Below are 26,432 nucleotides of genomic sequence, written 5' to 3'. Positions count from 1 at the left end.
GTCTAGAATCTTTGAGAATTATTGGAGAACAGGTGAGGTCCCAGCAGAATGGAGGCAGGCAAATATTGTCCTCATCTTCAAAAAGGGGTGGGGGGGTGGGAGACCCAGGTAACTACCAACTGCTGAGCTTGACATCTGCAACTGGCTTGTCTGAAGGCTAGAGATGAGAAGTGTTCTTATCTAGTAACATCTGGAGGCCCACAGGTTTCTCAGCTCTTAGCTCATGCATCAAGCAGAACCTTCTTTCTTAACCCTGAATGTGCCAAACAATAGTCCTTAAATAGAAAAACAGACAGTGGGGTTTTTGGGGGGTTTTTTTTAGCTCTTTAGTGTTTCCACATTGTTTTTTATCTTTTTTCTGAAGAGCACAGATCAAACTGAATGGAAAGTTGTGGGATGTATTTTTCTATTGTGTGAGGAGATTAAGTTTCTTTCCCCTTCCCTCAGAGTTCACAACAGCTGAGGCAGTGAAGAGTTATTTTGATTTTTGAGATTTTGATTATGAATTTTGACCATTTTTTCAAATTTTATTTTTTTTTAATATTTCCCAAACTTTGATTTTGAGATGGCAAGTGGAATCTTATTTGGAATGCCTATATTAGAAGGAAATTTTTATTTTGTGGAAAAAGCATTCGATACCAATTCTTCAGGCAAATGAAGTTTTAAATGCAACTACTAATCAAAACCCTACTGGTGAAGAGGAAGAATCCATTGCAGCAATTAATCTATGGGAAGATCAGAACCACAAAGATAGAGCTACCATTTTAAGTGCAATTACAGATGTGCAAATGGCATAGGTTAATACATTAGATGATGCCGCCAAGATTCTTAAAGTTCTGGAAATTGCATATGGAAGTACCAGCAAAAGGTCTCACAGAAAGTTGATGCAAAGCATCCTCAAATTAAAATTAGATTCAAAGACAGACTTTCTCAAACATGTGAATGGGTTTACAGCAATCATTCAGAAACTTGAATTGACACAGTATCCTTTGGTTGAAGAGCAGATAATTTGCTATTTCCTAGGGTCACTAGGACCCAAAATTGATACTTTTGCAACTCTGATGGATGCTAAAGAATGGACTGGATTGCTTAAAGGATTCTAACAAATCATCAACTTGCTTCCAATAAGTTGCAATGGGAATATGCTCTCCTGTTTACTCACTAGCGTGAGTGAGGAGGGATAATATCAAAACAATATACCCTCTCCTACCTTCCTTAACATTCCCTCAAAAGTTAATTGATTTGCATTAATCATAGATTGATAAATATTCCCAATTAATTTAGCCTTTCACCACCAAGTTACTCCACATATGTGAGAGAATGCCAATGGCATGTGGAAATCTTTTAAAGATGTGAGGCAAGTTTGTGCTCAGTGTGACTCTTTGGCCTGGCTGTCAGGAAAGTGACAGGCCTATCTTGTCACAATTTTTATTTGGACTGCAACATGTCATAGTCCAGCTAGCATGTCACAGCTGAAGAAACAAACGGTTCTGAGAAGGGCTACACTGACTGTTCTTAAAGGTACAAATTGTTGCTGTTTTTCCCATGGCAGAAGGGGAAGGGAGAATCTATTTCAAATTCAGATACCCTGTCTGCACTATCTTTCTTACTGCCTTCCAAGGGCGGGGCCAGATGTGACATTAATAACATGATTGCCGTTTGCTTTCTTTTAATTTACTAAATAGCAGCTGTGTGTTTGTGTGTTGGAGGCAGGGGGTCTGGACTGAGACTGCATTATAGGGATGGGGGGGGTTGATTCATTTGCATTTAAAGATGAACCTACCTAACTGGCATTTTCTGAACAGCATGTGGGCTGAAACACAGCCATCTTCCAAAATTCACACTTCTCCAAGTTTTGCAATGCAGTTCTACAGCCTAGTAATGTGTACAAAAAGGGCACATGCTAAGCTAAGCTAATTATCCATAAAATGCATATATTACTGGAACTAACATACAAAAATGCATTATATTAGGAAAAATTTCATTGCGAAAATGTGTATATTGGGCAAAATTGTGCCTAAAAATGAGTACTTTAGGCAAAATGGTTCTTTTTTAAAATTGCAAACTGATGTGGAAATATGGAGAACTGAAAACTGGAAAAATGAGAAATGGAAAGAACCTGAAATCGATGGATTCACCCATTTGGACAAGTAGGAATTGCAGGGGATAGACACTGTGGGGGCAAATAATTAAAGCCCTCCTCCAACGCCCACAACTGCTATTTAGTGAAGAAGAAGAAGAAATAAGGAAGGGCTGATCATGTTTCTGATGTCAATTCTAGTTTGACCCTTGGTGTAAATAGTGCCGTGACAGTTTCTTCACTAGAGAAAGTAAATTACATAAATGTAGTCAGAATCTGCTGTGCCTGTATGATTCAGCTAAAACATAATAGGCTCCAACCCTGCTTTTGACATCTGCATGCATAGCCAGAGAGCCATTGGAGGCTTGGACTTCCTAGCTGGCCTGGCAAAAACATGGCTATGTGCTGGAGCTGGTTGGGCCCCTTATTTGATCTAGGCTCTGTCATGTGTTTGGTGGAGATGTCTGCTGGCACTAGGATGCTCCACAGCTCCATGACAGAGCTCTTGCTTTGCATGCAGAAAGCTCCAGGTTCAATTCCTGGGCATTCCCAAGTAGGGCTTGGAAAGGCTCCTTGTCTGAAACCATGGAGATCCTCCACAAGTGAGTGTAGACAGACCATTGGTCTGACTCAGCAGAAGGCAACTTTCTGTGACCCCTGGACACCTGTATTTTCCTGTGGGGAAGGGAAAAAAAAAGACTGTTCAGATGTATTCTCTGATCTGCTTTAAGAGCATCTTGCATCTTATTAGATTTACAATTCTTGGTGTGAGATGTAACATTTGGCTGACTTTGTAGCTGGCTTGAGCCAGTTTGCGCTCCTGCTACATGTTTCCACCAAACATATCCCATTTAAGATACAAGGTTGTGACAAGTTTGTATACAGTATTCCTGCTCTCTGAGTTATTATGTGTCTTTAGAAACTGCATGAATTTCAACAGGCAAATTAAAAGTGTCTTGTAACACCTTTAAAATCAGTTGCAAGTCTAGTTTTTTTTTTTGCATAAACACCTGATCACCCTCTAAAATGTACGGTGGCATAAGATTTCGTCTTCAAGGTGCCACAAGACTCTGCTGTTCTATCTGCAGCAGACTAGGACAGCTATTCCGTCAGAAAATCATACGTCAAGCTTCACCTGTTGCATCCTTAACTGTGTCACGGTGCTTCAGATCGAGGCTCGGAAGAAATACAGGGCGGAGAGGGGGCAGAGCCCCGTTTAGCGCCCCACCCCGGCAGCTAGCTCCCCAACTCCATGCCTTGACCATCAAAGCAGCACATGTGTTGTCATTAAAGTCACAGTCACACCCTGTGGATGCCATACATAGTATAACGCTTGGCTCGACCGCAAGGAGTACTGTACTCAAATCTGTCAATAGAGCCCCATTCAAAAGCTTTGGACTATGCCAGTCCGAGTTATTTTGCGGCTTGCGCGCGGCAAGAATGGACACTGCATTTGCCTGGCTGCATTCCCTCGCCTTTCTCGGGAAATGGTCTTCTCGCCCGCCGCGCGCTAGGCTGGTTTCGCCCGGCTTCTCCGCCGGCGCCCTCCCTCCCTCCCTCTCCTCCTTCCCCGCTGCTTTCTCCAGGCAAGGGAGAATGGGCTTGCCCAGCCGTCGCACCCCGCCCACGCCTCCGATTCTTGACGGTGCGTCGCCTGCCTGCCTCCCGCCCTCGCCGTGACTCTCCCCTCTCGCCAGGCGCTCTTCGGCACTGCAGCAAGAGGCAGCGCGCGCTGCGCCGGGGAGCCCGCGCGCACAGCCACTTTCCCGCCTCCCTCCTCCTCCTCGGGCTCCTGTCACGCCTCGCGCTCCTGCCTCAGGAGAGAGGAGCAGAGGGCGGGCGCGGTGCGTCGGGACTGAGTGCGGGCGGGAAACACCACCATACGCCGCCACCTCCGTGGAGCCGCAGCAGCGCTTACCACGCCGCGCTCGGAGCGGCGACGTGAAGCGAGGGAGGCGGCTGCGGGCTGCAATTCCAGCCGGTAAGTGAGCGAGGCTTCCCCTCTTCGGGAACTGCTCGCAGTCCCGAGGAACTTTTTTCACCTCACGGTTGGGGCTGCAGCCGCCTCTGAGGCGTCGAACTTTCCGCTTGGGGCGGGAACGGGGCCGCTTTGGCGGCGGGACAAGATGGCGGGAAGCGGCGACCCCTCCGGGAAGCAGAAGTTCTGCCGAGTTCCGCGGGACCTTTACGCCTCGGAGGAGCGGGCGTCGGCTTCGCAGCCTCAGCTTAGGCGCGCTTACTCGGAAGGAAGCGGGCGCCATAGGATCGCAGCCCTTTGGGGGACCACGTCACGGGGGCCCCGAGGGGGAAAGCCCCTCCCTCAGCTTGGCGCGCGACCCTGCCCTGATCATCCTGCAGGACTCTCCCTGCCACCCTGCAGTCCTTGTCTCTCCAGTCTCCCTAGTCAGGCTCCCTTTCCCCTTCTGCCCTCAAATAAAAACCCCACGAGAACTTCGTGGGGAGGGGAGGGGAGGCGCGCAAAGGCTGCTCCGAGGTGGGAGAAAGTGTTTGCAGAAGGCAGGTGCGGGAGGTAGTGGCGGGGAAGCCTCGAACGCGGGGAAATGCAAAAGGTGCCGCGTGCATCCATGCCGGCTGCAAAAAAGACTTCTTGCAGTGCGATGCGTCGGGAAAAGCCACGAGGCGTTGCAAAGTGCATTAGGGGGGAAATAACAACCTGGGCACTTGCTTCCCGTAGGATAAATCTGCAAGATTCTTTCCCCCTCCTTCCGAAGCTTGCAAAGTTCTTGGGGGGTTGGTTAGGCGCCAGGATCCGAAAAGACTTTAAGGAAAAGGGCATTGTTGTTGTTTAGATCGCCGCATACTTGGGCGAAATGGAACGAGCAGCTGGCCGTTGAGGGAATCCCGTCCCGGAGCCTTGCTCTCTCTCTTTCCCATCTCTTTGCTTACCCGCCCCCCCCATCCACCCTCCCTTTCCTCTCCGGCGTGCGGGTCTGCAGCCCCCGGGCAAAGAGGGACCGTCGTCAGGTGGGGGCCGGCGAAGCTGACTCAGCATACCCGGGGACTTCGAGGGGGCTGGAAGCGCGTGTGTGTTCCAGCTCGGCGCGTGCGTCTCCCCGGAGTCGCTGCTGGGAATCCCCCCCCCTCGCGCGCGCCTGGGGAGCGCGAAATGAATGGCTGGATGCTGACGGTGGTCGGGGTGGGTGGGCTTACTGGGGGTTGCCTCTTGGACATGTGAGCAGAAAACGGGGTGTGTGGGGTGGACCGGGTGGGGGGGGGGAAGGCATGCAGAATAAAGAGCTCGCCGCCTTGTTTCTGCCAAGCCACGTTGAGATACTTTGGCCTTTGGTGAGCAATAGCACCCGGGACTCTTTCCCGCATCAGGGTATGATGCTGATAATGATGGCTTTCTGTGGCTTCATATTCCTGTGGAATCCAATGTTCTGTAGAGTTGTATGGAGCTGTGGGGTGCGTTCCCCTTCTCAGCCTGCAAGCCCTCGCTCCCCCCTCCAAATAAGCTATGAGTGATGGTCCTAGAAGGGGCAGAATGCGGAGAGAAGTCTCCATCTAGCTCCTAGTGCCCTACCTGTATTGGGCTGCATTGTACTGCAGTGCAGGGAGCTGACAACAACTAGATGTGTGCATATGATCCTCTGTGTGTGTGTGTGTGTTTTGAGAGAGAGAGAGATGGTACCCAGATGTGATTTAGAAGCACTACAGGGCTGTAAATGGAATTTAGAAAAGAATCAACATGCTTCATTATTATTTTTTTAAAGAAGCTGCTGAAGAAAGCCTGTATTTTTCCACCCTCCAAGAATTATTGAAAATTATTTGAGTATTTGTTGGGAAGCCCTATCTACCAGAAAAAAAGATAATACATATAACAGGTCCACTATTTGTGTGTTTTGATTTTAATTGATTTTGTGTTGGGTGATATGAATGACTGCTTCCATAAAAGAACCACTCAGATTCTACTATAGCAAACGCAACGCCGAAAATAAGAATGCAAGTAAACTTGTAAAATAAGATTTATGACATTTTTAAAAAGGCTTTCCTTCTCATTTAAATATGTCATAAAATCTTGCTTGTCTCAGAATTTTGGCCCACGAAATTCTGAAGCCTTTCTAAATATTTAAAGTGATTTTTATTATGTATGATGATATAATAAAGTTACATTTTGTCAAATAACTTTGCAAGTAGTTCTCATGAGTGCTGGTGTGTCTGAAATAACATTTTGTGGGAAAAGAAGCATAAGGTTGGATGCTCCTACAGTTACTTTCCATGTATATTAATTTAATAAAGCTAATCTATAGCATCAGTAAGCACGTAGAAAGCCATTCTATTCTCTAGCATGGTGAGTAGCTCCAAATTAGGTTTACACCAAGCGCTTTCTTTTTATATATTTCAAAACCCATTTTAAAAGACAGCATTCTAGAACGAAGATGTGATGCATTCCCTTTGATTTTGAACAAATAGATTAGGAAAGAGAATGAAAGGACAAAAGCATCTTGGGAAGCCTTTGGCTGCATTATGGACCGGACATTGATTGCAGATGTAATAAATGGCATGTGATAAGAGCGATCGGAAGGTTGATAAATGCGTCATATTTAAAACGTAGGCATGTAGGATATATTAAATTGTTTTTTTAAAAAATATATGAGCTGAAAATCAGCTTATCGTTCAAAATATAATAAGGGAACCTGCTCATGAAATGTCTACTAGTCGTGAAAAATTGACCTTACTAGAAGCAGGGTGGAGCTTCTGTCCAATATAAATATCAATAGAATTGTACCACTTTAAAACGAAATAAAAAGATGCGTTAATTTTTTAAATTCAGTCCTTAACAAATCTTAACTGGAAGAAAGCCTGACTGATTCAATAGAATTTAGTTCCAAGGAAGTGTGAGAACCTTGCAAAACAGCCTGATCCTAACCATTGTTTACTTTGACGGAGAACCTCACTGAATATGCTTAGGATTGCTCCTTTCCCGCCCAGCAAGCCGCTTACACTGACGAAATCTTGCAGGAGAACTCCACGATCATGCCTATAAAAAACTGAATATCAATGCATGCTTAATCGAAAACACATCCATTAGGTTCAATTAATTTGCAAACATGAAAGGGAGCTCGTACCAGCTGCTCTCTTGGTGTTATGTAGCACAAAGTGTTTAATGTACTAGAACAGATCAAGAATAAGTTTAAAATGTCACAGCAGTTGTGTTTGTATTTTAATTTTATTGAGTGTTTATCTGTAACGTGCTAGGTCAAAATACATTTTTATTGTCAAAGTGCATTGGATATTTTGAGCTTATGTGCTGGAGGGCACCAAGAACAATGGAAAATTGTGTGCTAGGCTTTCCTTTTAAGATGAAAGATGCATTTTTCTGAAAACAAAATCCTACTTCAGGACTAAAGTTGAAATATGGAGGCAGGATTTTAAATGGTATTTCATAAAAACTGCATGACAAATAATTCATTAAAATGAAGTTTTGCCCATTTCTGCATATAACTTTAAATTTTATGTACAATCTAGTTTTATCAAATGTCAAACTATCAAATGCATAGAATCTTGTGGTAGTTAATGTTTTGACAGCCTATTTGAAATTAATGTAAACTCTTAAAGAAAACGTTCAGTTTGTTCTTCACCAAAGAATAGCTGCAAATGTATAGGTGATGCTATATGTAAGAGAACAACATTATATGAAAAGGTGGGGGGTCATCAGAGGTTTTAAAGTATTTTTTTTGTCAGTCTATGATTTCATACACAGCATAAGCTAGAACACTCAATATTAAGGAGGTATATTGTGTACTCTGTGATAAAACGTCATCATCTTGAGATCCTAATAAGCATCTCCAGCAGGTCTAAGATTGTGATCATACAATTCCAGCCTTAGGTTTGCATTCATAGGGCCTAGAAACACATTCTTTAGAAACAGAAAGCGATAGGATATTGGATTTTTATGACTTATAAATGGCTTTTTGGGAAGGGGGAATGAAATTATCGAAAAGCAATGCCATATGGATTTGCAAGGTCCTTTCTGATTTCTGAAGTGGAGACCACAGAAATAAAAAAAAAAATGGTATTAAAACTGTTTTACTCTGATACAATTTTTAAAATTTTGTTTAATTTTTTTCTTTCCTACCATTTTACATTGGGTATCCAAGATGGCTGGGTGAAAGTATAAAATGCAATAAACCAGACTAAAATATCAAATAAAATTAAGTAGCAGCAAGGAAATGGTAATCAAAGGGCATTTTGATTTTCCATCCCCAAAGGTGACAGACACATTGATTTAATGTTGCATTGGCAGTAAGTCAATACTTTGCTCTGGGGAAGCAGTTTCAAAGCCTGGGTGCCACCACTGACAAAGTCATGTCACTGATCATCAGTTGCCATTCACCTAACCCGGGAAGGTAGGGAACCTGCAGCAAGTGGGTAGATGTGAGAAAGCAGCCATAAGATTATTGCATTATTTCTTGCTAGTGGAAAACAACAACAACAACAACAACAAAAATAACAGATGAAGTGTAAGGACTTCTTGAATCTATTGTGTTGCTTTTTAAGGCCTATTGTAATATAGGAAAACAGTTAATTAAAGGACTTGAGAACTGCTAATCTTGAATCTGAGGGTTTTTTTTTTTGCAGGGAGGAGTCTATTCTATCAACAAAACTCCCCCTTTCATCATCTTTTTACTGAGATACTGTTCATTTATGTAATAGGTACAACAAAAGAGAACCAATAAAATATTTTGATCTTAACATTTTTTTTAAAAAAGCTTGCGATTGGTTTGGCAACATTTCCTGCAAACCATATGAAAAAGCTGTGGTGGTCCTGTGGTCATAATTCAATGTACTGGTGTAGGAAATTATTTCAGGAAGAAAATGTAACGCTTTAATTTATTCAGTAGAAACAATAATAACTATTGATTAATCTAGATACTCAAACTGCTTACAAAGTAAGGTCAGGAAATCAGCTATAATTCGAGAAATATGATTGACCTGGTGGCTGTAAACGCCACTTTGTTATGGTTCATGGAAACCTTGCAAATAGGTCCATGAAAGTTACTACCTTGCAGAACTTATCATCTCACTTGTTTGAACTTACACTATAAATTACTAATATAGGTTAGCAGCAATGCTGCAGAACTTCCGCTCCAACACTGGTGTTGCTGCCACTTTTACTGGATGGACGAGGGGTGTGGCAGGGGGCCAACAGTGAGATTGGGGTCTGTATGCAAACACCCAAGTGGCTCTGCCAGTAGTTCAATGCAGTCTCAACTTCTCTCCTCCCTGACTCCCCCCACACTGTCCAGATAAGCTGCAGTGCCCCCAATGTCAGGAGGGCAGCTGTGCAGCTGGAAGCTACTAGGTGCTCCCATTTTGGAAAGTGTATTGTGTGTTCACAACCAAAATAGTATTTTTTCCTCTATGGCTTAATAATAAATATTATGGCTTAATAAATACATTGGTCTAAATGTATTAAAAAGTGACACAGGACTCTTTTGTTGTTTTTGCTGCAACAGATTAACGTGGCAACCCCTCTGGAAAGTGCTCCTAAATAACAATTCACTGTGTTCTCAATTAGCATTAAATCATGTTAATTGTTTAATACCATTAAAATCCATGCTTTGCGGCTCTGCTTCACTGCTCCCTGGCTCCTGGTCTCATTGTCCTGAAAGGCTACAACCAGAGAGAAAGAGACCATAACCCTGAGTTCAGATGACATGACTAGCCAAGACTTGTAGTTTGTTGCTTCCAGTATAGTGAGGCCGGAAAGGAGTGAATTGGGGACTTTCTCGTGAAACCATAGTTGAACATTAACTATGGTTTAATATGAAGTGTGAACCTGACCAACATTCGTTTCGGGTTTCTGTTTTGTTTTTGTTTTTAAAAACACCATCTGCTTCTTTTCTAGTTAGCTGATTTTTACATGTTACTTCCTTTTTCGTTGGAACTTTGAGCCTGCTGCCATAGACAGTTTTAAAATGTTTTTCAAGCCCAAGCAATCAGCTTTGCTGATGAGTAGTTTAAAGCTGCAACCATAAACATATATTGCAAAAACAAACTCTACAGAAAAATCAATGGGATTTATTTCCAAGTCAGTAAGATCAAAGTGTGGACTCAGCTAAACTGGTAAAAAGAGAGAAGTGATTCATATGTGTTGTATATGCGATATAACATTGTGCCACCAGATGGTGACGTGGAGTCCCATTTTTCTCTACCTGTTTTCCGTTAAAATTTACAACACTTTAAACTGAAACACTTCTTTGATGTGTCTAGATCCAGCCTGTAATAATATATGATTAATATATTCATAAGGGACGTGGGTGGCACTGTGGTCTAAACCACTGAGCCTAGGGCTTGCCAATCGGAAGGTTGGCGGTTCGAATCCCCGTGACGGGGTGAGCTCCCCATTGCTTGGTCCCAGCTCCTGCCAACCTAGCAGTTCAAAAGTACGTCAAAGTGCAAGTTGATCAATAAGTACGGCTCCGGTGGGAAGGTAAACGGCGTTTCCGTGTGCTGCTCTGGTTTCGCCAGAAGCGGCTTAGTCATGCTGGCCACATGTCCCGGAAAAACTGTCTGCAGAGTAAAGCGAGATGAGCGCTGCAACCCCAGAGTCGTCTGCGACTGGACTTATCTGTCAGGGGTCCTTTACCTTTATAAAAATATATTCATACATCATTAGGTTTCTGGGAACATCAAGGGATCAGGCCTATGTTTTTAACCCAATTTAATTACATTAGCCCTACCTAGAGAATATTAGTTGTGCCTCAGGCTGCAATCTTACCATGTTTACACAAGAGTAAGTCTCCTTGAACTCATTGGTATTAATGGATAGGATTTCCAAAGAAGATAGTTCAGAATTAGAGTTTTGTCTAAAATGATTAATGTTACTTATTTTCTCTTTCTGCAGTAAATTCAGTTTGTCCAGTCTGGCTCATTCACTAGCTAATAAAATGAAGTATATATTCATATACAATGCATTGTTACATAGTGGAAAGGATGGTTATCACAGCATTCCCTTGAAGTCACTAGTGCCACAGGCATCAGCTCACAGCTGTGCCCATAATATAAATATGACCAGAATTATAATACTTTGAAGAGCCTGAAGAAATGTCTTCATGCTCAGAGTTTGGATACATTATTGAGTATTACGGTGTTGTAGCTTTACCATAATACATTTTCCAGTAATTTGAAAGCCATATCCTATTTTATTAAAATAACCTGTGACATATTATTTTGCTTCATAGTCCCTGCATTTGTTTTAAGTAGAAATATGAGAAACCTCAATTTCTAACTCATTCTGCAATTATTTTATTTCTTGGACCCCTATTCTAAATTGTTAAAATTTCAAAAAGATAGATGCCTTTCATCTCTACATTTACTTTTATGTAAGTGCCTACTCTAAAAGAAATCTAATGGGATTTAAGGAATAACAAAGATGCAAATCAAATGCAAATATTACTTTGCAGTGGGCATGTTGGTAAGTGCAGGCTTCTTTTAATAGAGGTAGTATTTCTTAAAAGCATGGTTATTGAAACAATATTTTCCTGTGTAATTGCAGAACATGAGACAAAAGCACAAACTAGATTTAATAACTAAGTGAACTGTGTAATATTTTCAGATTTTAGCTTTGCTGGTCCTAGTCAAAACAACTCAACAAGATTAGGTAATACTATCAGAAGATGGCACAGGCAGAGTCTTAGTAGATTCAGGTTCCAGAAGAACTTGTGCATTTGTTCATTCTTAGGAATAGAAAAAAAAAAATCTGTTTCTGTTAAGTAGTTGGTGGCCCGTCAGCAGAATATGAAAATGATGTTGGAATGTGACATGTCTTTTCTCCGTTATTGACTATAAGCTCACTCTCCTGGCTCTAAATGTAGTAGCTCCCACACCGAATTGTGCCAGTTATAGATATGTTAATAGCTTCACTTAGCTTTATATTCTGAACTTTTTCCAGATCAGGCTACTTTGGAATGAGATTCTCCTCTGTAGCTGGAATGAGTGTTCTGATTTCCCATTAGCAAATCTGCTGGGCTACATTCAATGCATATTTTTAATTACTTCTTAAATTCTGGATCTGATAACATAATTTTGGAACTCCTCTAACTTGTACGCATTTGTGCAGTTTCTTGACAAGGTGTCTGCTATTAATAGTTTCCATCCCATGAAACAAAAATCTCCTCAGTCTTATTAGAAGACATTGGTATAGTAATGTACTTCATTCATTTCCCCCCTTTTACCAAGCATTTATGGGTCTATGAGAAGTCATAAAAAAGGTTGACCACATAACTATCTGTTAAAAGTTTCGAAAATATCTTTTTTTAAAAAACCAGTGTGCTTTTGTTTCATTGCTTCATTAAGAGTTATTGGACAGAATGTGGCTGGCATCCATTCTGAAACATGTTGTGGGAGCATTTGTAGTAGCTGTAGTAGCACTTCAACTAGTGCAACTAGCTGCTTGCATCTTCATGAACCATTGTAGGTTTGTTGACATCACAAATATGCAAAATCGGGACATTGGAGATCATGTTCTTTATCTTTGTAAAGGAAGCTTCCTGATTCCTCCCTGGACCTTAGTAAAAGGTTTAGTGGTTATGAGATGTCTTGGGAATACTTACATAAATAGTTCAGTATTCTCCAAGAGCATCTTAGCTATATAATGTTACTGGGGTTCTCTCTAATGGCACTTACCTTTTCAAAGCATGGCTTTGCCCCATGAATTCCATTTCACTTTGATAACATACACTTTGTTTAGTTTGAGTCCGGATTAAAAGATCCAATTCAAGGCAATGACCAGTGTTTTGTCATGGGCTTCCATTCATGTGTCATGTATTAGGACACCATCAACTAATACAATTACTCCTTTCATGTTTGAGGAGTTCTTTTTATTTCGGGGGAGCACTTGCGATTCCAAATGGGAAGTGTTAAAAACTGAATCTCCCAAAAGGGGAGATCAGTATTGTCCGTTTAATGCTCTGGTTTGTCAAAGGTATTTGCCAGGCTTTCAAGAAATGTAAGGTGACAGACAAAAAGCCTTCTTTCAAGCTTCTCCTTCCATTTGTCAGCAGTACGGGTCTGTAAAAGATAGCTTATTTTCACTGTTGCCTTGAGATTGAAGTACTGTATATCTTCCTTCTGACTCATCCCCCAGTGCAGTTGGTACTGAAGTTTGTCTGATATAAGGATGCACAAAGAAGTTTGTTTCTATAAACAAAAAATTCATGTGTGGGATAGTTAATAGGCAAAGTAATATGGCAGCAATGACATCAAATGAGAAATTGTATCAAGAGCTTAGTGAATAGTAGACATTTGTGTGTTTTCTGAGCTTGTATAATTAAGGTGTTGATAAGAGTACAATGCACCTTATCTGTGGCATGCAGGGGACATTATTGATGAGGAAGTGTTTCTTTGATTTACAGATAATCATGTTGTCTGCAGTTGGATTTTTTTTAAAGCTGCATTTGAGGTGAGCATGAATTATGACTGCACACCATTTGTGTGTGTGTGTGTCCAAGGGATTGCTAAGGAGCAGAACTGGTTTGATTCCACAGCAATATCTATAACTTGCCATTGTTCAAATATCAATTTGCCAAAGCAAAGAAATGAAAACTCAAAGGCAGAGCTTTGTGGACTTTTCTATTGTTTTGGAGTGGGTGTTCTCCACTAAACACTGGTCAAAGGCTAGAAGAGGTTTTTGAAGCACAAAGTGACCACCTAATAGTTTCATCTCTAGGTGCTACACAGTTATTGGCCATGTGTGTTCATGTACAATGTTATATACAAATATGCACCCTTAAATATAAAATTCAAAGGACAGGTGTATAACTTCAGTCATCCTTAGAACATCCTTATTTCTTCTAACTTGAAAACATTTATTTACAATTATAAATGGTCAATTCTTAAATATATTTTTTGCATTGTTTAAAATTTGGTAGGGATTCCAGGGACAGATAAAATTGCTTTGGGAGTTGTATCCTGCCTACAGACTATTGGTTGTTCCTGAGATAGAAAGAAGTCTCAAACAGCCAGACAGCCTCATTGTAGCACAATCATGAAATTGTTTCCTAGCAAGTATGTTTAGGATTGCAATTTACGTTTCCCTGGAAATTGCAATAACAACTTATGCATTCAGAATTAGAATACCGTAATTCACCCATGAAATTATATCTGGTACAGACATTCAGAAAGATTTCACTTTAGATGTCTCTGAGCACCACAACATTTCTCTTTTGTTTTCATATGCAGCATAGCAGTGTACCCCATTCTGAGGGGACGTTGAATGTTCCATCTAATAAAATTAATGAAAGTAAGAGGGGAAAGTAATTAAATCTGTCTTGGTACTTATCTGTTGGTTTCAGCTTTGATTGCTGAAATGAAAGCTTGGAGACAGCTGTTGGCAGACGTGTCAGCCCTTTTGAGTTTAATAGTAGAGAGCTTTGTACAGGTAATTAATTACTGTACGGTTATAGAATAGTTGCCCAGTAGCCTCATGTCCTTTTGACATGTTTCTTTTTTTCTGTCATTTTGTTTTGTTTTGTTTTTGCATGTATGTATATGCTTGTTTATATAATACACTTCCCCCCACCACCCTGAGAGAATAAGTTTATCTGATGTTTGATCGAAGCTATCTATTTTAATTCCCAATTTTATCAGTCAAACAGCATATGCTGTCAGGTAACTCCTTAATTTTCAAAGTAAAAGAAATAAGAGTTCTGTGGCTGATATCTAGTGAATACAGATTCAGATTAAGCATGGCAGAACTTAATTTGATTAATCCTAGTAATTTACCACACCTCAAGTTTACCATCAAGGATGACTCACTTAATTTAAATGTCAGAGCTGAACTCCAGCTGCACACCTTTGGATTGTTGTTTGCTTCAACCTAAATATCTGGAGCCGTCACAAACACCTTGGGTATTGACTATACCTTCTGAATTCCTGGATGTTAATTCCTGCTGACACCCAACTACCCATCATGTTCCCAGAAAGCTTGAGTGGTAGATACTGCATGGCTCAAGGGGATCGGTTACCATTGGTGCTACTTGTGAAGTAAAAAAAAGCAAAACAGAAAACTGACCCGTGTGATTTAGCAAGGCAGAGGTCACTAAGAAAAGCAGATTCAGTGCAGTGAGAGGAACAGAATTTGTGTCGATGGGTATCTAACAACGAATTAGCAAAAGAGGAAATACTGAGTAATAACCCAGCATTCAAGAGAAATAGGACAAAAATTATTTTATTATTGATTTATTAAAGGATTCATATAATCACTTTTCATATAATATGCAAATGGTCATACAACATAATTAACGTAATATAATAAGATTCATTAAAACAAACCCAAATACACAATAAGAAATAAACAAAAAGGCACTGTACAGAGTAAATGGGTCAAGAGAAGGTTTCTTCAGTATGGGAGAATCAGGGTTATAGCAAATATAGGGCAGGTACTAGAAGAAGATAAGAGGTTAAAATATGCAAAAGAAACGTGAGTAGTAGGATTTTTTAATTGTAGGAGGTTGTGGATTTTGTTTTTATTTTGTTTTTAAAGGGAGGACATGTGATCCCTCACTTTCTGGCTGAAGTGGTCCAGTTAATGGAAAAGTACTTCTTCATGTCTGCCCAAATGAATAAAATACATGTTATTTTTTGTTTCTTGATAACTTAGATAAGTTGTTTAACTTACTTGCCTTTAGAAGAACAGTTGATCACAAAAAATGTTTGCTTTCATAACATCTAAATGAGCTAACAGGATGCAAAGTACAGTGGTACCTCAGGTTACAGACGCTTCAGGTTACATACGCTTCAGGTTACAGACCCCGCTAACGGAGAAATAGTGCTTCAGGTAAAGAACTTGCTTCAGGATGAGAACAGAAATTGTGCGCTGGCGGCGCGGCAGCAGCTGGAGGCCCCATTAGCTAAAGTGGTGCTTCAGTTTAAGAACAGTTTCAGGTTAAAAACAGACCTCTGGAACGAATTAAGTACTTAACCTGAGGTACCACTGTACTGTAGGCTAACCCCCCCCCCAAGTATTAGGGGGTTGATATGTAAGCCACTAAGAACATAACACATTAAAATAACTCTCGGTGAAGGAATTGGTGGCGTTTGCTTCCACATGTGAACAAGACTACTAAGCCAAACCAAGGTTACACATGCATGATCAAGTGTGCTGGTACAATTAGAAAATTGCAGCTTCTTCGCTTCTCCCCTGTTTGTGCTGCTGTCATGCTATTGGTAGCTAAACCTAGGTTTGACTAAGCATTGCATGAGAACCTGGGCTTCTGATTTGTCTTCCCAAGAAAAAAACACGAGTGATACGCCAAGAACAATACAACTTGTGTTTTGTCCATCCCACCCCTGTGCTGGAGAGGCTGTAATAGTATAGCTACAACATTTCACATGTGGTGGAAGTGTGTGTAAACATATAAAGCCCTTCTGGCAGAGGGTATTTACAGAAAGAAGGTATATTATCACTCAACATGTGGAATGTACCTCAAGTTTTGGATTGTTAACTATTTTTAAAGAAGGCCAATTTGACCTCTGGTATTAAGAACAAATTACTTTTATTTTAGTAGCAGTACACCTATTACTGGCACAGAATTGGAAAGCATTGGAACATATGTGTATCTCTCATTGGAAACAGAATGTAGGGTCTATTGCTGTATCAAAAAAATTAGCAAAGAGATTGCATCCATTGAATAATATAGATGATGTAGACGATTTTGTTGAAATATGGTAAAATATAAAATTATAAAATATTTTACTGATAACCCTGAACAACCCTGGCAACCATCAAAATCACATACAGTGGTACCTCGGGTTAAGAACTTAATTCGTTCTGGAGGTCTGTTCTTAACCTGAAACTGTTCTTACCCTGAGGTACCACTTTAGCTAATGGGGCCTCCCACTGCTGAAGCGCCGCCGGAGCACAATTTCTGTTCTCATCCTGAAGCAAAGTTCTTAACTATTTCTGGGTTACTGTTTCTGGGGTACTATTTCTGGGTTAGCAGAGTCTGTAACCTGAAGCATCTGTAACCTGAAGCGTATGTAACCTGAGGTACCACTGTATTGGAATTTGGCAAACTTAACTATGTAGATTGATATGCCCTGGATGGGGGAGGGGGTGGGATTTTATTTTTGTATCTTTTTATATTTTTTAAAAAATAATTGTTAATATATTGGAAATCAATTGAACTATATTTATTAAAATAATAAAAAAACTAACGACAGCAACAGCAATTTGTTGTTTGTTTTGAGGGAGACAATCAATGAGCCCAGCTTTGGACACAGTGCTAAACCAAACCATGGTTTAGCTCTGGGTAGTATGTCAGGAGTGGGGAGGAGTGAAGCTGCCAGAATTTTCTAAGTCTGCACCAGCATACATGCTCATTCACACTAAGCCATAGTTTGGCTTAGCATTAAGTGCGAACCAGACTGGTTTGTGTTGCCCCAAGATGATGAGGTGTTTTGTGCCATAGTTAGCATTTGACCAAAAATGTATAGGAAGTTATAGAAGTGAGAGCCCCTTTTACAGAGCTGCTGACTGAAAATATGATTTCAAGCTCCTACACTGTAAGAGTTGAATTGGAAAGTATTAGTATAGAGATGGGTCATTTAATTATAGTTGAACCAAATTTACACACACTGAATAATTTAGAAAGCTGAACTCCCTGGGCTCAGCAATTAAGAATAGCAGAAGAAAGCCAAGAAGATTAAGAAGCCAAATTAGCTTGTTCACAACAGGGAAAAGGCTATCTTGTTTGTACTTGTTACACAGATGCTGAAGGAGAATATCGTATATTGTTAGATACTAAAATAAAATGAACTCACTTGAGTACTTTCCCATAAGCCCTGCAACTATCATATGCCATTTAACGAGCAAGCTAAATAATCTCATTGGATGAGCTTATGGTGTAAAACATGGGATATGTGTTGCAGCCTGCTTGAGTATGTGGTCTCCACTATTGAATTCTTAGTATGCAACATTAGTATTAATAAAATCAGGTACTCTTCTTTGAACCAAATGCTACGCATCTGAAAAAAGGGCAAAGATCTATCAATAAAAGTATATGAGAAAGATCTAGGGCCTAGGCTATGTTCATTTACACATAACACTAAGCTGTGGTTTGTTTTTACCATCATTGACATCTGTAGCTAGTGTTACAGGATAGATATCTAGAAGTACAGAAGAGAAATGCTGAATGGTGTACCATTTCAGTTAGAATTGCAGCTGCCTTTTGGACCTTATGCTGTCTAAACCTTCAGAAAAAATCTTAAATAAATATGTAAGATATTTGTTTGCCAGGTTTCTGATCTATTCCCTTATCAAGCTATTTTCATTTTCTATTCCATTGGAAAGATTGCTCCTTTTGCTATATATTTGGCATAGCATGTTCTTATCTGTGAAATCTCCCCATTCTGCCATAATCATGTTCCACAGGGAAGAATCTGCTGTTATTAACAAGGTTTTTATTGCCACAGCATTTCTAATGAATTATGGATATATCATTTGAAAGGTTTCAGTTCTGTAGGTAACTTACCATGATGATATGTCCACAGGTAGACTGTGATTACACAGTTGCTATCTTTGGATGTCATGATGAACCATGACAGGAACAAACCCAGGCATATTCAGACGAGTGCTTTTCTCCAACGCAGCCTTGAGAAGTTTGGAAGTGTTCATTTGATTAATCACATGCTGTCATGTTGTCTGAACCTGGCAAACTTGGGCTAAACTTAACTATGGCTTGTTTGAAACAAGCACATTTCAAACCATGAGTTATTAAGTCAGCTTTCATTAAAGTGGCCTTGTGATCTTGTTTATTGAGGACATCCCTCTATTTTGAAAGGATGTCAGAAGGTGCCCTCTATTAGAAGGACAATATTATTAGAAGGACATTATTATTATTATTATTATTATTATTATTATTATTATTATTATTCCCTGCCCATCTGGTTCAGTTTCCCTAGCCACTCTGGGCAGTTTCCAGAAAAATATAAAAACATAATAAAACGTCAAACTTTTAAAACTTCCCGATACAAGGCTGCCTTCAGGTATCTTCTAAAAATTGTGTATTTCTTTATCTCCTTGACATATTATGGGAGGGTGTTCCACAGGGAGTGCGTCACTGTCGAGAAGGCCCTCTGCAATCTGGTCCAAGTCTCATTTAGAGATAAAGCACCACAAGGAGAGAGAAGAGTGATTTTTCAGCTGCCCATCAAAAGCTCAGAATCGGAGAATGTGCAGGCAAAGAAGCCAGCTGTTTCCAGCTATGATGAGATGTGATGTATTTATAAGGTGGCTCACCAGGCTTCCCCAGTTGACCTGCAAGCTTGTTGTGGGTGAGCCATGGCCACTTGTCCTATGTATATTATGTCAGGTGTGCAGCAGGTGGGGCTTGACTGAAAGGGGTTTTGCAGGTGCAGCAATTTCCAGTTGGTTGGTTTTGGGAAAACACTGTGCAGAGAACTTTGCCAGCCTTACATTTGGCTCTTGGAAAGCAATACACTGCCTGTCAGGCATTTGGGAAGTGCTGTCAATCACCTGATGTCATTATGATATCACATGATTGACAAGTGAGTTGTCCTGGTCATCCAACACTCCCAAACATTCAGGACATGTTTATTTATACAGTGGTGCCTCGGGTTAAGTACTTAATTCGTTCCGGAGGTCCGTTCTTAACCTGAAACTGTTCTTAACCTGAAGCACCGCTTTAGCTAATGGGGCCTCCTGCTGCTGCCGTGCCGCCAGAGCATGATTTCTGTTCTCATCCTGAAGCACAGTTCTTAACCCGAGGTACTATTTCTGGGTTAGCGGAGTCTGTAACCTGAAGCGTATGTAACCCGAGGTACCAGTGTATCTCCCACTTGGAGTTTGAAGTGGTGCAGTCTACAGTACCACATTAAGATTCTGTTGTCTTCTACTGTATGTGTCCTGCCGAGATCTTGGTGAAGAAGACTTTTTCTGGCTTCAGCAGCAGTTGCTCCTAGTGTGGCTACTATTGAAAATCAACGCAAACATGATTGTGAAGGTAGACATAACTTCTCCTTATCCCAGTCAGGGCATAAGTACAGCTGCAACCCTATGCAAATTACATGGAAATAAGCCCCACTGAACCCAATGGGATCAGCTTCTGATGTTTATAGGATCAGGTTGCAAGGCTCTTTGGGGCCATGTAAATTTATTAGCCTCTCACTTGTTTTCAAATACGTCTGGGATTTCAAAGGCCGAAGTGACGACGTGGGGTGGGGTGGTTCGGAAGGCAGCGGTTTGTCCTGGATCTTTGGCATGTAAATCAAGAAAACAAACTCAACAACTTTGGGGGTGCCCGGATCTTTACTTCTTGAAATATGGCAACCCTAGGTTAACCCTGACATGTTTAGGGAAGCTTTTAATATTTGATTAATTATTGTATTTTAATATTTCATTGGAAGCCGCCCAGAGTGGCTGGGGAAACCCAGCCAGATGAGCGGAGTATAAATAAATTATTATTATTATTATTATTATTATTAGTAGTAGTAGTAGTAGTAGTACACCTAGAGGCATGAAATCCACTTCCCTGTGTTGTATTCTCCTATGGAGAGACTGTTGTATCAATCATATAGCTCTTTCCTACTCAGCTGTCATCTTCTCAGAATTGTGTGTACCTGTTTTAATTTGCATTTCTAGATGTAAAGGATTAATGTATCAGGTGGTGTTCAGGTCCCCAGCACTTCAAAGCCTCTCCCCTTATGGTGCAACCTCTGCTTAAACGTAATTATATAGATGGCCAGGTATAGATATATTTAAAACTAGTTGATTTCAGCAAAAACAGTGGGGTCACTTTTCTAAAACATTTAGATCTGAATGTATTTCAGCTTCTATTTTATAAAGGTATGTACGGCGTGACTAGTAATGTAATATTTCCCATTTTAGTACTCCAGTTTCAGCCTATGCATACTTTTGGATGTGATTTATTAACTTATTTCTTGCTCTTTTCCTAATACACAGCACAACTTATATGTGCATAGACACCAGGAAAGATAGGTTAAGAATTAAAAATAACAATTGGTATCTGTGAGAAAGTCCTCACTCGCAGCATTTCCTCTTTTCTCATATTTACTTTAGCAACTGTTTTAAAATTGCAGTTACAATTCATCTCCATGACTAAGCAAAAAAGAAAGAAAGATGATGCTCATTCTTTGCACAGTGAAGGCATGCAGTTACTGTAAGGAAACCCCTGTTACAGTAGGAATGTAGGAAGGGTAGTTGTACAAATGAGCTCAGTTATCTAACAGCAGCAGACATAGCTGGACATGATTCTTGCTGCCTTGTGATAACATGCTGCATAATGCAGATCGGAATGGGGAGGCACAAAAACTCAAAGATTGATCTGCAATTCCTAATAGTCATAGCAAAATGAAAGAAAGAAATCCAATTTCAGCTATAGCAGCATGCAGAGCGTATATATTTCACGGGTGATATGGATAACATGAATAGACCTCAAAGTGAAGACCTATTAATTACAAAGCTGTTCAGGGAGAATGCTCTCTAGTTTGTTCCTTACTCAACAATCAATTAGAAATTAATTTTGACACAATCAGAATAAATCACATTATATGCGCAGCTTTGTCGCATTGGTTGTTATTTTTTTAAGCTACCCATTACTTGGCTCTATGTTTACCCGTTTGTTATGTAACTTCATTGTGAGTACTGATGCCATTCTTTCCTCCAAGCAAAAGGAAGCTCTTCTGTTCTTTTCAAATGTAGCCTTCCTTTTCATGCTCAGACCCACTGATCCATTCTCTGATGTGCTTGCTTTGCTGTTTCTTTCCTAGTTCACCATCATTTGATCCTTCCAGTGAGCATTACGTGTTTGCCAGTCAGTTCCTTCCTTCGAACTTCTAAGTCACTTTACAGACAGACCCCAGACAAATCTGGCAATTGTGTTTTTTTAAAAATGATGAAATAATTTTTTAAAGCTTGTTTTAAAAGTGTAGGGCATGGGTAGGCAAACTAAGGCCCAGGGGCCGGATCCGGCCCAATCGCCTTCTAAATCCGGCCCGGGGACAGTCCGGGAATCAGCGTGTTTTTACATGAGTAGAAGATGTCCTTTTATTTAAAGTGTATCTATGGGTTATTTGTGGGGCACTGAAATTCGTTCTTTCTTTTTTCAAAATATAGTCCAGCCCCCCACAAGTTCTGAGGAACAGGGGACCGGCCCCCTGCTTAAAAAGTTTGCTGACCCCTGGTGTAGGGGAAAGAATTATGATGAGAAAACATACTGCTATGAGTTTGTGGGCTGTGTGTCTGTGGGTAGGCTGTATGCCTCCTAATTCTTGGATCCATCATGGATTCAATTCCTGGAATAGCCAGGTGAGCTTCCTGGTGAGGTAATGGCCCTCTAAGTATGGGTCATTAAGGTAGCAAAGGAAGTGGCTCTGTGCCAGACAACAAAATGGGCAGGCCTCTCTCCCTCAACTGTCTGTCAGTTACAATGACAAAAAGTTTGGAGTTTGAGTTGAGGTGTGAGCTAGAAGTTCATTTCATTGCTTTAAAGAAGTTGAAATGAGGGGTTTTTCATCCAAATGAAGGAACATTCGCTGAGGAGCACTTCTGTATTCTAACAACTCACATTTCTTGGTGTGAATAGGCAGATGTGTAAACCAGCTGCTCTTTTGCTTCACTACCTCTTCAACATAAATTATGAAATGTGTTTAAAAGTGGGAAGATGAAATGTTCAGAAAGAAAATACATATATATTTGGAAATACTGCATCCATGTCAGAAATGCTTAGTGTAACTTCTGAAAAGATAGAAAACTTATCCCAGATAAACAGATTCATGGCAGGTAACATAGCAGAGATGCAGAGACAATAATATAGCACCAAAAAAATTGAGATTTTTTCTTCTTCATGCCATTGAGGCATTGAACTTGCCCCATTGCTGTTTTCCAGGCTCGCTCTGTTCAGCTTAGAAATGCTGCAGAATTATTTCACTGACAACATCTGACAACAGATGTTAACAGCACACAAATATAGATGAAATGAATCTAAGGAGAAGTAGCATGGTGGATAGGCTATGGTTCTGATTTAGTAGCAGGTATAAAATAATGGTACTGCAATGTTTAGTCAATTCAATGTGCCCTCAGTCAATCAGGCAGGTGTGTGTTTTTTTAAAAAGTTACCGTATTTTTCGCTCTATAAGACGCACCAGACCATAAGACGCACCTAGTTTTTGGAGGAGGAAAACAAGAGGAAAAAAAATCTGAATCCCAGAAGCCAGAACAGTGAGAAGGATCGTTGTTCTGGCTTCTGGGATAGCTGCACAGCCTCTTCAGGGCAGCGGGATGAAGGCTCCCCGTGCCCTGAAGAGGCTTCGTGTAGCTAAGCCAGAAGCTAGAACAGCGAAAGGGAGCGCTCACAGCGATCCCTCTCACTGTTCTGGCTTCTGGGATAGCTGCGCAGCCTGCATTCGCTCCATAAGACGCACACACATTTCCCCTTACTTTTCAGGAGGGAAAAAGTGCGTCTTATAGAGCGAAAAATACGGTAATTACTTTGTAATACAGGTACATACAAACACTACTGGTGGGCACTATCATAGAACAGGTATACAAAAGGTGATGAAGCTGATCTTAGATTTTTGTAAGTACTCGCATTAAAAAATAATGCTTTGTTGCAGAAATATAGTTATTGTAATTGTTTGAATAGTTTTAGTGATTGATTTAGTTATTTTATTATTGTTCTTATTTTTTTGTTATATTGCTGTTCTAATATGAATCTTGTAACATGCCCGGTGATCCTGGCACATGAAGGGTAGTTTAGAAATATAGTAAACAAGTAATACTAAAAGTAAAAGTAATGTGCATAATCTTAAAATTGAGTGTGGTTTCCCTTCAGGATGATTGATGTTTTATTAATATGCAAATACATTACATTATGACTCATACAGTTATTTGTCTACAGGGGTTTTTTGTGTGTGACAACCCTATTTTAGACAGTATACTAACAGTAATTTCTAAGAGCAAGAGACTAGACTGTCAGGAAGTTCTTATTAGTTCTTTGTAGAAAACTGGGTATATTAATAAAATATATTAATGTCTCAAAAAGTAATAATTAAGCATAATCTAAATTGAATTATTGCACTGTTCAAAGCCAGATGTTACATTTCCATAAAAGCAGAAGATTTGCTGTTGTGTTTGTTTTGCCATGCTAAGACACACTGTCCCCCCTTTTCACCCCTATTACTGCACCCGCTTGATGGGGAAATTTGGAGTCTGAGGCAAAAATAACTTGTTAAAAGATCCAGGTCCCCATGATGGCTGGCCTTGTCCTTACCTCTTAGTGACAGTATTCCTCACTTGTAAAATATGAGGTGTTTGTGCATCTATGCTAACCACTTCAAGAGTTTTGTGTTAGAATCTCTAATCTATGCAGATGCTGATTGACTTGTTTTGCACCTGGCTCTAATTAGTGGATCTCAGAATTCTAGTAAAAAACAAAGTGAATCCCACAAATCCAAAGACTGCCCATTCTTGATTTAAATGATGTTTTAAATGTTATTAGGGGGAATTAGGCTGGTTCACAGGACACAGTGAGCCAAATTTGAAAGCCAAGAACAAGCCAAGAGCAAACTTTGGCGCACATATATATATATATATATATATATATATATATATATATCCTGCCCATCTGGCTGGGTTTCCCCACTCTGTGCTGCTTACAACATATATAAAAACACAACAAACATTAGAAAACAAAATACCCTATACAAGCAACAAACCAACCAACCAACCAACCAACCAACCAATAAATCAATAGAAACCAATAACAATAATAATAACAACGATAATAATAATAAACAGTTTACCATTATACCCAAATTAAAGTAACCACCAGCCCCAACTAAAGAATTTAACCAACCCCAACCTGACAAAAATGAAGCAGAGGAACCAAAATTAGAACCTTTTAAACCATTTTAGCCAGTTGCCCCAACCCAAGAGTTATTCCAACAATGTCCCTCTGGTCTCCCAGGAGCCTTTTAGCTGTTTAGGGTGAGTGTGGGCTCAGCCTCCTAGGCCAGGTGGAAATGGGCCTTGCAGCAGGGAGTGCTCTTTCTTCCAGCACTCACGACAGCAGCTCATAGCTTGTGCGGAGAGAGCTTAGCCATGAGTCCTAGATTGGATAGCCTGCTAAGCCAAACCTTGGCTCAGTGTAGTCTGCTATGGCAGTGAAAAGGACCAGGGAGGAACAAAGCAGCTGCAAGCTCTTCTCTGTAAGCAAACATGTTTCTCCTCTCAGTAAGCCACTGTTTGGCTTACCACTGTGTCATGAAAACAGAGTTAAGTTCCTTTTTATCAGAGTGTTTTCAAGAAAGACAAAATGACACAAATCTCATAAGATTACAACCCTTTATTATTTAACAAGCAATAAGCAATAAAAACGCACTCACTCACTCACTCATTCATTCATTCCTTTCATACCTACCAGATGGTTGGACTCACTAAAAGAAATGGCCAGTCTCTTTTAAGAGTCTATGGACAGCATCCTCCTGCAGGTAGGACAGCACGCAAAGTTCCCAAGGCCTTCCTAAGGCTCAGGTCCCCGTATGGTTACATTGTCTTGTATTGAAGGGGGTTGATAGCTGTCATCTAGCTGGTTCCTCAAATAGATAAGAATAGTTGTAGTTGAAAACAGTCTGGTTTCCGTTATGTTGTCATACTGTCTTTATGAATAGCATGTTTCTTTCAACATGTCTTTTTTAAGAACAGTCATTTATCTCAATCATCTTCTCACTTTGTCCCCTGATTCACCCAGACATGTTGTCATACTGCTCATCCTGTCTTGCACAGTCCAGTAACTGGTTCACTGTTCATCCATCCTGTTTAGCTGGCTCAATATTCATTAGTTTGATAATGGTTCTTTATCTTAGTCCAGCCAGTGTTGTGTAGTGGTTAAGAGTGATAGACTCATAATCTGGTGAATCAGGTTCGCATCTCCACTCCTCCACATGCAGCTGCTGGGTGACCTTGGGCTAGTCGCACTTCTTTGAAGTCTCTCAGCCCCACTCACCTCACAGAGAGTTTGTTGTGGGGGAGAAAGGGAAAGGAGAATGTTAGCCGCTTCGGGTAGTGATAAAGCGGGATATCAAATCCAAACTCTTCCACCTTCAATGCAATAAGGTAAAGGGACCCCTGACCATTAGGTCCAGTCGTGGCCGACTCTGGGGTTGCGGCGCTCATCTCGCTTTATTGGCCGAGGGAGTCGGTGTACAGCTTCTGGGTCATGTGGCCAGCATGACTAAGCTGCTTCTGGAGAACCAGAGCAGCGCACGGAAACGCCATTTACCTTCCCGCCAGAGCGGTACCTATTTATCTACTTGCACTTTGATGTGCTTTTGAACTGCTAGGTTG

General features: G+C 40.6%; 1 protein-coding gene across 4 annotated transcripts in view; it reads left to right on the top strand.

The window, feature by feature from the left end:
- Positions 1-3,366: 3,366 nt before the first annotated feature.
- Positions 3,367-26,432, top strand: part of SV2C (synaptic vesicle glycoprotein 2C) — an 81,266-nt gene continuing 58,200 nt past the window's right edge. For 3 of the 4 annotated variants that reach the window (XR_014540028.1, XR_014540029.1, XM_083577374.1), the window contains exon 1: positions 3,368-4,061. The gene's annotated coding sequence lies outside the window, so the exon portion shown is untranslated. Of the gene's footprint in view, positions 4,062-26,432 lie in introns of all 4 variants that reach the window. The other variant, XM_083577375.1, reaches the window with a different exon arrangement.

This window comes from Podarcis filfolensis (genome assembly GCF_964270895.1).
Source record: "Podarcis filfolensis genome assembly, chromosome: 11".
Taxonomy (NCBI): domain Eukaryota; kingdom Metazoa; phylum Chordata; class Lepidosauria; order Squamata; family Lacertidae; genus Podarcis; species Podarcis filfolensis.
Note: the sequence above shows the minus strand (reverse complement) of the source record. Positions and strands in the feature narration are given on the sequence as shown.